Below are 17,379 nucleotides of genomic sequence, written 5' to 3'. Positions count from 1 at the left end.
TATAATATAATTCTTGAAGCTTTCCTGGCGGCGAATATTGAAGAGGTTTTCTCGGGCAATCAGCCAGGTGATTTCCGGAAAGGCTTCCGAGAGCTAACGTCACTCTCATCTTCAGGGAATGAAGTGCAGAGATGGATAAAATAAGTCGGGGTGGCGTTATATGTATTTGGTGTGGGAGGGGTCCGGTGTAGGTGGCGGGCCAATCAGGTGGCGTTTCTCTGACGTCCGCGCTGCAAGTCGACTATCGCTAACCAGGCTGTTGAGGTGTCACAAACATTACCAGTGCGTAGTTAGAGATCGGTTAGTTCATTGAACTCTCCAGCCTAATTATTGCCTATTTTTGTGGGAGCAGGAAAAGGTTTATTATCCATTTTGCCTTGACTCATCTCACTCAACAGGTTGCTAGGTGCCGTGGCTTGCCGCGAGTTGATAGCTTTCTGGAGATGAGGCCTTGCTCGGAAAAAGGTTTATTATCCCTGAGGTGTCACAACCATCGAGATCATCAATAAATAATGAAATTACTGGGACCTTCTCGTCAAAGAAGCAATAACCATACACGGGAAATTTTGAACATTTCCATCCCGAAAATTTCCCGACTTTGTCGAGAAATTACGAATTTTTCCCGTCCCAAATGTCGGGATGTAAAAAAAATTCCCGTCCCGACCCAAAAAATTCTGTCCCGCACACCCGTAGAAAATTGTCATAATATTCCCGTTGTGTATACTTTTTATACTTTATCTTGCAATTGAAACAATAATTGCATTGAAGCATTCGCGTTTCTAAACTTATTTACTTCTTCTATTTAGTGATTTAATATTTTCTTCTTAGAATCAGAAAATGTCGATTTAGTCTTACTAAACGCTACAATACAATCGAGACTAAAATCGAGTAAATCCTACTTAGCTCAACCGGGAAAAACCCGTTCCTTATATATATTTAGCATAGACAGTAGCTAGCTACTATACACATCATTTTCAGTTCGTGTGTTTTACGCCTGAGGCCTGAGTGAATAAGAAGCTTGTGACTGTTTTCCTTGATGATGAGCGTCTTGTTATTTGCTACTATCAGCGATTGAAACTTTTTAAAATCTTAGAATCAGAAACGCTACAATACACTGCATACAAGAATCGGGCCAATGGTCGCTTTAAGCATCACAAATCTCCAGGGAATATACCTAGATAGCACACAAGCTTGCGGAAAGCTTACGATAGTAAGTTTGAAGTAATTATGTGGTACTTAGCGTGGGTAGGTACATTTTTAATAAATATAACAATAGACACACCCATTTAATATAACAATAGAGATACTCATTAGACATAAACAATAATGACAAAGTGAAATAAAAACCGAAATACAGTGTTAAGAAGTGAAATGTGGATACATTATTATGTTGTTACCTGCAGTCGCTAGATGGCACTCGCAAAATGTATAAAAGAAACTTAAGTTTTCGTAACACAAATAATGGTATATTTGATTATAAATATAATTAAAAATTGTGTTTTAATACCCTTTGAAAGATGTGTGAACATTAAGCTACAAGGATGAGAAGAAAATGTAATGTCGTCAATAAAATTGAATCTCTCATGACCAACCCTTCCGTTTCATGACCACATAATCAGGAGCTATGTGTGTTGGAGAAAACTGACACACGTACTCAAGAGATCGGTTAGTTCATATGAACTTTCCAGCCTGCTTATTACCCAGTGCGTAGTTACAGATCGGTTAGTTCATTGAACTGTTCAACTTGACTAGTGCCTATTTTAAGGGGGAGCAAGAAAATTAACAACAAACATTGGTGGTTGACTCTTGCATGCATCCTTTCATATCGAAATAATATCCAAAGTACGTACAAAAAAGTCTAAATAAAAGCATAATGTCCAGATTACGTCTCACTTGACGTCCAAAACTGATCCGAAAATGTCCTAAACTTATCCTTTCTGGATATCTTTTGGATCTCACGTATGCGAACAAATGGATATCCAGCAGATATCCAGTGGATGCCAATTGGACAATCCTGGATATTGTGTGCTGTGTGGGACCTTGCTCCGGAGATAGTTGATACCTGTGGTTCTGTTCTGGTCACATCTTGAACTTTCGTTTTTGTTTCAATTATCCTCCCTGCACATTAAGTGGTCCTAAGAAAACTTTGCAAACTTGTTTCTTCTATAAATTCCTTAACACGAATCATTTCCAACCTCTGTAAAAGAGTAGTTATCATTCTATGATGCCAGGGTTGCTAGGTTTAAATCCTGCAGAAAGCATTGATTCTCACCGTTGGGTTAACGTAAAGAAGTAGATAAGCTGCGTTAAATACCAAAAAAGTTTCAAAAATGCACAAATTCGAACAGAGGTATAGTTTTAGATAATATCTTCTTTAGAATGCAAAACGCTGATGTACGTTATACATGAAGCTAAACTAAATCCCCTTGCTGAAAAGCAAAGAGCGGCTCAAGGCGGAAATCTGATTTCTCATTGGTTGACACGTGGTCAGCTCACCGATTCCCATTTCCTCTTTTTCCGGATATTCCGAAACAGAATCCCCTACTTATTATTCAAGAAGTTCCCTTAGGATACTGGAAAATCTGGTTCCACACTGGGAATCGTACATGAAGTAAAGATATCTGACCTCAAAGCTTTCCGGAGAAGCAAAGTTGTATATATCTATCTGTACTCTTGCGTGTGTGTGTGTGTAGTATACTGAAACCAGTAAACGCATCAATATATATATATATATATATATATATATATATAGATAGATAGATAGATATAGATATATATTATGCACTTTTGCTTAAACACTCAATTATTACTGTCATGGCTCTGATGACCACTGCTAGCATGATAATAATGCATTTATGTTCATTGTTTTTGTACAAGTAGTTCCAGTATCAGGATGGGAGAATATGTTTTTCAATGAACAATTATGTCAGATGAACATGTGTGCAAACTTTTCAAACTTAAGGGTGGACAAAATTCTGACCATCCTGGTAACTACGACCCTGTATTTACTGTTAAGTTCAGGTGTTATAAAATTGAAATCTATGATCTGCAGAACTCATACAAAATCTGCATAAAAGGTACAGTTTGTGGCAAGTTAGCTGGGTACAATCATGTTGTTTGAGAAATGTAAAGAACTCTAAATTTGGTGTCTGGTTGCCGATCTGTGGACTTAGATAGAATTTATGTGGTACGGAATCTCGGTTAGAAATTTTCTGTCACTTTCCTTCCACATGTTGTTCCGTGATCCATCCAGCCTCCCATTCGTGGGTACCTGCGGGCAACCCTTGGAGCAAAAGACGCCCGGAGCATGGTGATGACCATATCATATCCACCGTGGCCGAGAACGAGTATGTTAGGAGTTGGAATTTACTCGCGAATGTACGAGGGGCTCATGTTCCCTCAGCAGACACCTGAGACTTCTCTTCGAAATTGCAAACAACTTCTGCATGATATTTTTCTCACAAACTCGAGCATTAGCAGCCGCAGGGGACAACAGCAACCACATGTTTCACAGTAAAACATGCGTAGAATAGTTGTCTAACTGTACTGACGGAACCAAGTTACTCGATTTTCTGTACACGCTGCGTATCACCAAGCCACACACAAAGGTATGAGTTATATGTGCCTAGCCTAGAACATGAATGAATGTGTAGAGTGAAGAGTCATATTTTTCAAAAAAAGAAAATCTTGCAGCATTGAAAACGTGTTTATGTTTCAGCATATACTTTCATAGAACCGGTTATTAGTATGTCACGGACACTGCCGGCTTGTAATGAATGCATTGACTTGCAACGGAATCGTTACAAGCCGGGTGTGTCCGTGACGTACAACTTCCATTGGGAGGAAAACAGAGAAAGCATAATAGCTCAATTCTGGATTGCTTCTGCTGCTTGTAAAAGTGATACACACTACAGTAAATCATTAATTATTATTATTATTTTAAAATCTAATTTTAAAATAATTTAAAACAATTAATAGGAGCAAGCTTGCTTTTATCTGCTTATTTCTATGCCCTATGTAAGACGTGCTAATGGCATTATTTTTTATTAAGAACAGTTTTGTTCCAACTTAGACAAATATTACAGAGACATACAACTCCAAAGTTGCCAGTGTCCCTGGGCGAGTGGTTAGCGTAGTCCTCTACGAAACGAACAGTCATAGGTTCGAATCCTGGATAACACATGGACGACTCATTGTGTTAGTTCCTTTAGCTATTTTATCATTTCACCATTCACCCTTATCGCCACGATAAACCTAGCGAGACAGGAAAGTGACAAAAATTTATAACCAGAAATACACAGAACTGAAGTAATCGCTTTAATATTAAGTTTTATCAATTTATTAGTCCTATTAATAAGATCACGAAACTTTATAAATCATATATTTATATTTTGTGATAAAAGTTGTTTTTCTTGTATAACAACACTTCCCTAGGTATTCTTTTGTAGTTTGGTTTCATAATTGAACTGCTGTATCAGTTAATCTACATGTCCATAATACCTATTAGGCCTTGAGCTGTCGGTACCACTCGGGGGGAACGGGTTCTAATATGACTTTTTGGTAAGGTTGGGATGCCTAGAGATGGAAAATATGTGATAGCATGTCATAACTTTTTTCCTTCTTGTGTTATCACTCCATTCCCCAGATACCTTGATGTAAACGGAAAGTTTTTATATATTTTTTTACTTTTACTATTATAAATGACAATTATAGTAATTATGATCTAAATTATTAATAATCATGATAATAAATTAAGATTATAATAATTACACTAATTAAAATATGTGAATATTTATTTGACAAGTTGGATGGGATTTAGCACCATTACTGAATTCAATTGGCTATTTGCCTATATTAATGCCGATATATCTGAATTAACAACTGAAGTGCGCAGCTGTGTGCATGACAGTAGCAGTGCAAGGACAGTGTAAGAGTTCATTGAGGAACGTGGTAAGTAGTACAATGCCTGTAAAGTTCGATTTACCTGAATCAATGGCGTGGAGAGTCATAGGAAGGATGGAAGCTGGACAGACAGCGAGAAGTATCTGTAGCCCTTGGAGTGTCACAAAGTGCATTTCTCGACTGTATATTCGGTTCCAAACAACGGAAAATGTGCGATGAAGGCAAGGTCAGCAAGCAACGACAGCAAGAGACAATGGGTACCTCTTGGAACAGACGACAGAATGCAACGAAACTAGAACATGCCATTCTCACAGCAATAGGGCGCAGGTGTCGTCTCAAACTGTCTGCAATCGCCTTCTTAAAGATGGCCTCTATGCATAGCTATAGACCCATGGTGTGTGTTCCATCACCGTACAGCTTTCAGTCCGTAGAAACTTGGCTGAGGAACATTACAATTGAGGCCACAACTAATGGGGTTGAGAGGTGTTTTCCGATGAGTCGCGGTTCATCCTCTAGCCTTGTAATAGACGTACCTAATCTGAAGGGTAGAACACTATAAAATTGCTTTTGTGCAGGAAAGATTCTAAAATGGAGGTGGTAACTAATGGTGTGGATTGGAATCAAACTTGTGGCACGTACGGACCTCCACGTCATACGAAATGCCAGTTTGATGGCCCTTAGAAATGGGAACGAGAACCTCAGACCTCTTTCATGCCGTGAGCAGATGCAGTAGGTGATCGTTTCCTTTTCATCGGCGATAATGCTCGTCCTCACAGAGTTCTGTTAGTGCACAAGAGGACGAGGACGAGGGAATAGAGAGTATGGAATGGCCAGCGTGATTACTGGACTTAAATCCCATAGATAATGTCTGGGATGCGCTTTGCAGACGCATTGTAAGTAGGATGTCACCTCCCTCAACTCTTCCAGAGCTGAAATTGCCCAAAGTGAAGAGTGGCGAGGAATTCCCCGAGCTCTCTTTGATCACCTCATCGAGTCCATGCCACACAGATGTGCACTGGTGTTGGCCGTTCGAGATCACACACCATACTAGGGGCGAGTTACTGATATGACCCTGTCCGTTTGAGCTGTTCTATTGATACACACATTGCTCTATAATGACGCACATCATGTGAGCATTGGGTCAAGCGACTGTAGGGTCTTTCTGTTACCTGTACTGATCCATACTCTACTGTATCTCCTCTCTGAATGTTCCTTCAGTTGCATAAACATCGACTCTGCATGGTTTTCGTCTTTCTGTTTCTCTCTTGATCCAAGAAGAAGGCAGTGGATAATAATGGTAGGTCAATCATCAGAGAAGACACTATTTGGTCGAATTATTGTGACAGCACAGAATCGGGATCTTCAAATGGGCTTTCTCTTAGAACCATTATCATGGGCATTAGAGACATACTTGTAGAGAAATGTTTCCCTCCCTGAGGAAATACCTGGAAATTCAGCCACGGCGATTAATGGTATGACTCTTATTCAGAGAGTAAAAGAAGAGGAGTCAAACTTTGGTGAGGTCTATCTGCATGGTCCGTTGCTTTGCGGAAGGAAATAGGAGTCCAAGAATCTATGTCGGTTTGATACGTACAATGAGACGTCTATAAAGAACACCGAAAGGACAATCACGTGGGGAAGAACTCTGGCATCAGTCACAGACCATCTCATCTTCCCAGATTGTCAGAAAGCTAAGGAAATTCATAAGTCACGTAATGAATAGAACAACTCTAATTGCATTTCCTGGAAATCAGAGGATTTTGTTAAACGTTTGAATACAACACTTCGCGAACTGTGGAGATAAATGATGTAAAATCACATCTGAAGGAAGCCCCAAAGTGCTCAATCTCCACAGTAAACATGAAGAAGGGATGGTAATTTGTTGGTGAATACTGCCGATGCTAATGAGAGGTTCAGATGACACAGATGTGTGTATTATGTATTTGAGATTCCATGAAAGAATTATAGATAAGTTATGGTCCTCGACATTAAGAAAATAGCTTCATTTCTTATTCAAAATGTTTGTGGAGATATGATAAGTCTCCATGCGCATTTGCAGGAAAAGGAAAAGTAAGTGCATTGAATATCCTTCTTGTAAACAGACATACACAGGAAATATTTTCGCAGCCTTGGATGCCAATGGAATCTCAAAGAAAAAGTAATGGGCAAATTGTAGTTCTCGTGCTTACTGTGTGCTCCAAAATCTTCCGTACATTATGTGAATGACATGGCATGTTGTCTATTCTGTGCCAAGAAGGGCGAGATAGACCTTCATCAACTTGCACCTTGGAGGAGCTGTTGTAAGAAACATGCTTAACGTACGATTATCAATCCGCTATAAGCAAGACATGTCTTCTGAATGACCATGTATACCTAGTCCAAGTGGGATAAGGTGGCCATTGAAAAAAATACGATGGAGCAGAGGAGCTGGTATTGGTCTGGATGGAGTGGCAACCAGCATCTTAAACTGTGTTAGATACTAGCTTGCAACTCCATTAGAAACTGACTCCCCGATGATGCAGTGGCAGCGTCACCGCCTTGTAATCAAGGGATCCCAGGTTCGATACCCGGTGGAGGCACATAGTGGTTCGAATCTTACTTTAAATTATTGTAGGTCCAGTCCCAATTAGTCTTACTGTGCATAAAGTGGACTTGAAACACCAAATCAATCAACCAACCAATTCATTAAAATCTACAAACTGCGTCTCCTGTCTAAATAGTATCAGGTGCACTGACAAGTGCAGACTACCCACATGTGAAAATCAATGAGGAATGACACCTACTCAGAAGATGATGAATGTAAATAATCAAATTTTGTTTATGTTAAATTATAACATACATGCGCAAATAATATTTAGCCACTATCATTACTGCAAATTGTAAGTAAATTTTCTGCATTAAATCTCAGTATATAAGCAATACAATAAAGTTTCATTATTGTTATAAGGATTATATTAATATTATTACACTTTATAATTATAATTATTATAAAAAATATTGAATTTAATAAGTTCGTTGAAATTAAATTTATTTATTCAAATATTTTGATGAACTTTTATACTATTTATAAGAAAATATGAAAAACCATTATTTGTCGGCTATGGTTACTAGTTCAATAATATTATATAGAAAGCAAAGAGTTATGAGATGCTATCACACATTTTCCAGTTCCAGGCATACACAACTTACAAAAAAAATCATATATGAATCCATCCCTTCGAGTGGTACCGATCGCCTAAATTTGAGGCTCATGGACTATATCGAATAGTTAATTTTACATCTCTGAATTGATGACAACCATGTTTGAGTTTTGTTGGCTGCGGTGTCATGTTTCTGCAATTCTGCTCTGTTTCAATTGGCCGATGTCTGGGTAGTGTATCTGATTTACGCTTCCGTGAACCACTTCCATGTCTACCATCTGCTCACTTCTCTCTTCTCAATTTTAGCATAATCGGCTACCCATAGCGTGCTTCTGATGAAGGGATTAAAAGCAGTTCATGGTAGTTTGGTGATAATTGGGTTAGTAACAGTGGCCTGCTTCCATTCTCTTGTGAACAAGCCGAGGTCCTCATACAAGTCCGTGAACAAACATAGAGAGCCATCTCATTACGTGCAATTCTCTCTTGTTAATGTCGTTAAACAAATAACTTTGAGTGCTTGGTTTTACCTTAATAGAGCAAACGTTTGAGTAAAGTCACTAGTACGATGTCAAACTTACGGCATGAACGTTCCCTAAGGATGGTACAGCCTTGTTGAACCACATAATCATACCCTGTTCCAATATTTTGATGAACTGCTATGTATACATACATCTGAATATTCCGAGTTCGAGTCCCAGCGTGTGTTTCTGAAGCTGAAAAATTCCAAGTCAACGTTTGGAAGGAAACTGATGTGAAAGATTTGAAACGTAATGTAAACTTTACTGTATACAATTCTGCATGAAGCAAGTTCTCTTCCATGACGTGTGTTTCCCGTAGTTATATATACTAACAATATATTCCTGCGGGGGGGGGGGGGTAAGGAGTGACCACCGCTTAAGGCACCCTGAAGTCAACCTCACTTCCACGTAGCCAACATCCGTGGCAAAGTGGTTAACAGAGCTCGCCACGACGCAAGGAGTCCCGTGTTCGAATCCCGACCTGGCATGGGTGTTCTCTGTGAGAGTCCCTTCATAAATTTCATCATATCATCACTCATCCTGATCTTGGCGATTACCTAAAAGTAGCAGAAAAGCGAAGTAAAATATACCCAATCAATTACTCATATCAATCACTCCCATTTAGTACACCCCGGTAATTGCAATCTGGCAGGCCTTACGAGGCTCTGACGCCTGGTCTCACAACTGGTATAATTCATTGTGGGGCTTGATTTATGTTGTCTGCATATGTTTGTGATTGCCCCATCATCCATTTCACCTTATCACCAAACAGCCCATCGTCGCGACTAGCCAAATTTGACAGAAATACGACGTTAAATTAACTAAATCAAGCAATCCATCAATATAGTTTGAAAATTTTCATGTCATATTGAGAATAGGGTAAAGGTTGGTAATATTGTGATATTTTAAAGAAAAACACTATTTATTTCCAAACTAAATAAGAGAAAATTAATTGGCAATGACACGAGACATGTACACAGCTTCATTAAGTAATGTCATTATCAAAGAAACACACTGCACAAGTACATTAAATATTTTTCAATTAAAATATTTATGTCCACAGCATAGAGTAATATTGTGACAGTGATAGTAATATTATGATACAGGATTGCTAATATTGTGATATTTTTTTTAAAAAACGTATGTATTTCACATAATTAATCAATATAATAATCTAGAAACTTATGTAGTAATATTTTAAGTGTCTGATATAAAAGGTTTGGCAAAATTCAAGTTCTGTTCTTAATCACTGTCATTGTCCACAATTATAAATTTTATCCTGGTTTGTCAGAAAGTTTCAGTCTTATTAAGTGTTGTTTCGAGCTTTCGTAAAAGTCTTGAACATTTTCCTGGTTCGCTGTTGAAGCTCTACTGCTGCCAGTTTTTCGGGGGTTCGCAAAGAAAGACCGTACCTGTCCCTAAAACGGGGCCACCAAAACGGACCTGCTTTTCCTTTGTATTCATTAAATGGGCTGGTCCTACAGGAAGCTTATGGTAGTCAAAATGCTAGTTGCTTAACATTACTAATTGATAAACAAAAACCAAGTTCCTGCATTTCAATGAGATATTTCACGAATTTCCATAACATGAACGTCCGCCCAAGTTTAGGAATGTCAATTTCTACATCTGAAGAACTGTCCGAGGTATGCTGCTTTATATAGAGCTTGAGGGTACTCCACGGAATCCCAAACTCTTTTGAAGCCTTATATATTGTCCAATGATGATGAATTATCATTTTTACGGCATCTTCAAGTTTACGGGGTCGTAATCACGCCGTTTGCGAACCTTTCCGTCCTCCACTGCTCGATCTTGCAACACTTTCCTGTAAGAAAGAACGCCATGTTCAGAAGCTTCTAGCAGGGACATGACTCATTGACAATGGAATTCTCACACAGAAAAAAAAATACGTCTAAATATGCAGTATTAACACACCGAATTTCATTTTGATATTACTTATAGCATCTAACCAGTTATTACTTCTCTTAAATACAACATTTTTGTATCAACTTACCTCTTTTCTTTGGTGTTGTTCATTTTCTTTGCTCCTGCACGTGTCATTCTTGCGAGACACCATTATGCTCACATAAGGTCCACTTCTCGAGGAATGTAGGCAAGCAGAGGGAAAACTTCTAGCTTGTTTAGCAACACTGTGACAATATTGCTATAGTCACATTATTACCAACCTTTACCCTACACAGTTTTTCAACTCTCTGTGCGTTCATAATTGAACACGAAATGATCTACTGAGTTAACTGTTTGTGGACATATCTATATTGAGCTCTGTTGAGTATTTTATGATATCCGTTCAGCATGAGGCATATCTCACAAACTTCAAATGTATTACTATATTTATGGTATGTTTAATTCCATCATTACACTGCACAGCATTAAAATAATTGTGTTAATAAATTAAGGAAGAATCACATTGTGCTAATATTCAAATTTGGCGTATAAATTTTACCTTCATTCTTTATCTTTTGATAATTTACACACATTTTTTTCTTTAGTTTGCTATTCTCTCAAATCTCTCGTAAGATATTGTGGACAATCCACTGCCATGAATCACATAAGGGGTCAATAAAAAGTACATTATAATTGAATATCACGTGTATAAAACAGAAAGTTACATTGACAATCAATGCGAGTTTCAACTTGTTTCAATAATTAACAGGGGACTCATAACCACTTCGATTCATCTAAATGAGAGGAAAACACGATACGGCTACCTACTGAACAAATTTTGAATGAATGTAAAAACTCGTTAAATACCAGTGATATTGAATCAGACAATCCTCTGTAAACCGTAGCCAACTTGAAGTAAAATGATAAAAGGTAGAGCTCCACCCTGTGATTTGCACTGTACCGAGAAGGCGCATAGGAGTGTGTTGTAAGGCTCTGCACATTCTTGATCTCCGCAATAGTGAAGGTGATATGATTATAGTATTATGCCTTAGCCCACAATAGCCACCACACCCGTACGCGTGGTTGTGAGTCTGTGTGAGCCCAAGATTTACCAATATCAGGACATCGTCGGAACTCTTTATCTGAGATTACCCAACCCAGGAATCGAACTCGGATCTCCAGCATGGCAGTCAGCAAAGTTGAAGTAGAACAAATATTCATTATTTATTAGCCGACCTTCGTGACGGAGAGGTTAGCACGGAGCCCTACGACGTCAGGGGTCTCGAGTTCGAATTCCGGCCTGGACATAGGTGTTCTTCGTGAGTGTCCCTTCATCAATTTCATGTATCATCACTCATCCTCATCGTTGCGATTAGCCAATAGAGGCAGAAAAGCGGCGCTACAAAATCAATCAATCAATCATTTTTTATTAGTTGACCTCTTTGTTCATCTAATGGAGTCTTAAGATTTTATAGCGTTTTTATATCCGTATTTATATACTGACAGGTCCGGTTTGAGCAAACTCGCGTCCAGTTGCGTAGTACAGCAAGGGGTGCGTGCAGTGCGAGCTTACCGCCTGCACACTGCATCTCAGGGCCAATAAGCAGCAGAAGAGTGGGCGAGCCGCTTGTGTTGAGAGGTAATAAAAAATAGGGTAACGGAGCCCTCCTTCTCAAGGAACCACCTCCCGTTCCTTCTACCATAATGAAAATGCCACACCGCATGGTTACTCACGAATCAGAAGATCAGAGGTTTACCGACCTTCTTACTACGCTACAGTACCGCTCCTCGCTCTGCAATCCACGACAGGCGAGAGTGTTCTTACGACAGGGTTGGCCATACGGCGAAGATAACAAGTGGGTGTTAGTAATGGTTGGTTGATTTGGTGTTTTAAGTTAATTGGGATTGGACCTACAGTTTAAAGTGGAATCCGAACCACTATGTGTCTCCACCGGGTATCGAACCCAGGATCCCTTCATTACAAGGCGAGGTGTTAGTAATTAAATGAATAGTTTAGTATTTGTTTGAATTAGGACTGAGGCTTAGCACTTTGTACCGATACCTCTCACTGATTCCCACCGATACCGATGCTTGAAAATTGTAATAAAAGTTGTAGTTGTTCAAAATATAATAATAATAATAATAACAACAACAACAACATTAGTGTAAGTATTCCACTCAAATTATGTAAATCAATTTACCACGACTTTTGCTTTAGAATTACCTACATCAGAATATTAAAATACATATTCTGTTATCGCAAAGTTCAGTTTTTTCACACACAATTTGTGCAAAATTAAATGAAACTTCACATTTTGCATAATTTCCATGATAGTGTCGCACGGCATTTTTCAGGACTCCGTGAAAGACTAAACCGCCGGAAAATTTATTGGCAAATAAATTCCAACCGATACTTTCCGATACCGATACATCGGCATCAATTCAGCCCTAGTTTTATTTAAAAATGCTTGGCTCAGTCGTTGCCATTTGATCATGAAAGCAAAAGGTATAAGCTCTTCAGAAACTGCCGCTTTATTTTGACAAAATAATAGTAAATTACTTCATTGTGGAACTTACCTTACAGTCCATCTTCTGCATTCAAATCTGCAGTAAGCGATTATATTAATTCACCATGCCTCATGTTACTACCATGAGCTATTCAATCCCATCGTCAAATTTCGGCCAGAGCTCTGCCCCATGATTGTAAAAAAACATGTCAAAATCTTGGGTGTTCGATTGTCAGATGTCATCATGCTTCTTTGTGTTTATTCAAATATAAACTTCACGATGCAACACATCTTTGAGAGTTAATTTCCTCTGGGTGACGCTTGTTCAGAGCATTGAGAACCATGTTAGATGGCTTTGTATAGTGGAGTCCACTCCTATTTCTTTCAAGTAGATGATTCCCAATTGTACTCACGAGTGCTGAGTCAACACCGAGATTCTATCGAGTAGCAGGATACTAACAGTTCGTCTACAAGGGAGCCTTTTGCTTAATTGAAGATCAGATCAAGGCCAACAGGTACGTCACCAAATAATTAAGTTCGTGTTCCAAATGCATTTGCAAGTGCGAGTTGAACGAATCATCTATGCATTTAGCAAATAATCTGAAAATTTAGATACTTGTCGAATCTATAAAAATTCTAAATTTGTGGTTAAAATGTGGTGATTGCACTTTACAAATTTCCAACTGATAGTAATTTCCTATCAGAGATATTTTGAACATCACCAACTATACTAACTTTACATCAGCACTCTCCTCACATTCTAAATAACTCATTAAAAGCAATCATAACGCATTATCTAAATAACTATATCTGCAAACGAACACATACTATACAATAAAGGATTCTGTGCGAAAAATTTGTTTTTTTGCTGTTTACGTCTAAAATTTCTTCATGATTCAGAACAATAACAATAAAGTGGATAATAAACTTATTTATTCCATTTTTTGTTGCTAAGAATCTGCACGACCACTGAAGAAGCAACAAAGAATAATTTTGTAAGGTTTCTGGGGGTAAAATCGATCGATTGATTGATTTGCTTTATTTTACTTCGTCGTCTTGTGCCACTTTTGGCTAATTTGCGAAGATGGGGATGAGTGATGACATGATAAAATTCATGAATGGACAATAACAATAAGGGGGGAACCCCCGAATACAACCAAACCTCCACCCGTATGCATTCGAGGGCATACGCTTGTCCCAGTGCCTCTGCAATAAACTGGGACGTCTTTTGCTCGAATTACGGTTCCCCCGTTATCGTTGTGCACTACTATTTTATTGATAATTGCAGATACATAAGACTGAAAATAAAAAGAAAACAATACAAGATTAAATAACATAGTTAATAAATTGAGTTACATTACATTACATTTGTAGACAGTACAATGCTATACATTTTTCCACGTGAATAAGTATCTTCCGTTACATATTGTTTGTATTACAATTTTAGGTGATATGCTGTAATGTGTGGTGATCTAGCATGTACCGGATCCCGGGCTCCAGGATCTATGAGTGAGAAGTTTTTGGAGCTCGCACGCCCTATACATTACATAATACTGTTTATTGATGCATCTTGCATCAGGAGCCGGCAACCGAGAGCGGGTGAGCTCTTGGTTTAAGACCATTTATTTTTATGTTTTGCAATTATTGTTGTCAAAGAATGCTCCACCCCAGAGGCTAGGTGTTCCGCTGTCGGTGTCCAGCCCCCATCTGTACAAGAGTTTGGGATTTGGAGTTGGTAAAGAGTGATTATAGCGCGCGCGAGTTTCCTTAGAACGGGTATGTGTGGTTTCTTAATGCTTTGAGATAAAAATTATATATGAGATAATAATAGATATAAAAATTTAAAAGAACATAATAAAAAAGAAGAAGAAGAAAAATGGATGGACACTCACAAACATCCATGCCCAGGCCGGGATTGGAACCGGGACCCCTGGCGTCGTAGCGCGATCTGCTAACCACTCCGTCACGGGAGCCGGCTGGGGGAAAAATCGAAACATAGACTACATGAAGATGGATAATTGTAAGGAAATATTCATTATTATTTATGTGAATATTGCATTAACATATTGATTGTTGCAAAATTATTGCCTAAGATACTTCTCTCAAAATTAAGCATATTTAAGAAGTTCTGAATAATATATAAATCAGTTTCCTGATGACATCATTAAACATTGATACATATGGTTTATGGTGTAGAAGATAATAATATTTTCTTATATCGTATCATCACAATACACATAACTAAATGATAAAGTACAGTGCAAAGTGCCGTGGCTTACATTTGGAAGGGATGAGGAGGTAGGACTCCAAACATTCACAGTCTCGGCCATTGTGGAGTTGATGTGAACAGCACCATGCTCCCGCCGCATTTACACCCCAGGGTTGCTCGCGCGGCTCCATATGCTAGAGGTGGGTGAACCCCAGAGTCGTTCATGTAGTGATATTGCTGTAAAAAATTCCCGCATGAAATCCTCCGCGCCGGGAATCGAATCCGGATCATCGCGTAGAAGTCAGACGTGGATCACGGCTGCTCTTATGAGTATAAGTTAATTTTAAGATATGACTACCCATTGCTATAATTCTCAATACTTTAAATAATTTAGCCACGCTTTAAAGAAATGTGCATATTGAGCTATCAAGACCCCACATCCGTTGTAGTTTCACAGTAGCCAAGCATTAGCGATTGCTACACAAGAGCACAATACTGTTTTAGTCACGCCCATTAGTCTATCTCATTCAATTTCTCTATCTTATTCTTATTTTTGTTCTTTCACGTCACTGTTCTGTCTCTCTAGATTAATCGCGACGATAAAGAAGAACAGTGAACCGGTAAAATAGATTTTCCGAAAAACGCAAGTTATCCCGGCCATGGCATCCGATTTTTCAGTAAGTCCTACGTGTATATATGAATATTGTTTTCATTTATTTATTTATTTAGCTCGTATTTTATATAGCGGATATTAAGGCTCGTGCGCCTCGTAAGGGTACAATTTTATTGTAAAATTTTAGTATCAAAGAATTCAAAACTCAACGTTTTATGCAAGACAGCAAATCTAGTATTTCACGAAAAGGCAACATTGCTAGGTCCATGTTACTCAGTTTTTTTTTTTTGTTTTTTTTTTAAATTCTCTGTATGTTATTTTTCTTGTGCGAAAATTTGGCACCTTCAAAGAGTAACAAATAAAAAGAAAATCATACCTGGGCGATATGTCAGGAGCACTAACCTGTCCGTGAGTTAGTACACGTTTTTCATTACTTGTTAAAATAACTTCAAGCCACGATTTCTTATTTCCACTACATTAAGTTTAATTAAGTGGGAAAAAAAATTGAGAGCTGCCATAAGGTCACTAAATGTATATGAATCTGGTCTATCAGAGAGCAAATTATAATCCGTATACCCCACAAGCAAATCCTTATAATATCGTGGAAGAAATTGAATAAAGTTGTCCTCAAAATTCTCAAAATTTCAATCGAGTACTTGGCATACCGTTCACGAATATCTCTAAAATTATATGTTTAGTTTGTGCCATATATTGTGAAGGAGGCATTGATCCTTGCGAATTCCACCACGACGTTTTCCCACTATATCATTTCTGTATAACTTAAAATTTGGTAAATTAATCAGATTATTCGATAGTGATTCTACCAACCAAGTTTCACACAAACAAATCATGTATATATAACTCTAAGAAAGTATCGTAGAATTAATTGAAATTTCTCCTGAGCCACTAACAGTTTAAATACGTTACTTTCATTGACCTTGGGAAAGGTGCTAGTATATCCTCAATAAAGACACTAGGAGTTTAAAATACTTGCGTGTTTGAGTCTACTACCGTAAGTGAACTGAACGTAGAATTTACTGAACGAGGATGTTCGTGCACTATATTCAACTCTAACATGATAAAGATTTAAGTATAGTCAATATAGCTACATACAGTACCTTATGAGTTTAAAATTTTCCACCAAAGTACCATGTTTACATTTCAATTACTCTTTTTCATACCAATATATGATAACCTCCTTCCTTTCCACCTATCGTTCGATATATTCAGAACTTTTAACAAACGAAATACGCATATAAAAACACACATAACTATGTAGTACATAAAACGCCCCTGCAGCCCCTTTAATTTGAGGAACATATGCTAAGATCGACAAGCATGTGCACCAAAAATAGTTGCGAAATAATATAGCAAATATAGTAAAGTATCAAGCCTTCGGCTACCAAGTTGCCATGTATGTTTATGTACATTATCCTATTTAATTATTATTCACAACCAAGCAAAATGTACTATAGTTGATTTCTTGACGCAATAAAACGTTTTACTCCATCCTTAGTACCGACAATTCTCGTATCCTGGCAAAACACATTATTACATCCAAATATCTCTGTTATAGCCATGAATTACA

General features: G+C 38.0%; 1 protein-coding gene across 1 annotated transcript in view; it reads left to right on the top strand.

Annotated features, from left to right (window-relative positions):
- The window catches only part of LOC145983754 (solute carrier family 4 member 11-like), a 398,440-nt gene that overhangs the window by 194,891 nt on the left and 186,170 nt on the right, over positions 1 to 17,379 (top strand). The gene's annotated exons all lie outside the window — the stretch shown is intronic.

Source organism: Lepisma saccharinum, chromosome 2, assembly GCF_977018435.1.
Source record: "Lepisma saccharinum chromosome 2, izLepSacc3.1, whole genome shotgun sequence".
Classification (NCBI taxonomy): Eukaryota; Metazoa; Arthropoda; class Insecta; order Zygentoma; family Lepismatidae; genus Lepisma; species Lepisma saccharinum.
The sequence above is the reverse complement of the archived record's forward strand: the minus strand, read 5'-3'. Positions and strand labels throughout refer to the sequence as shown.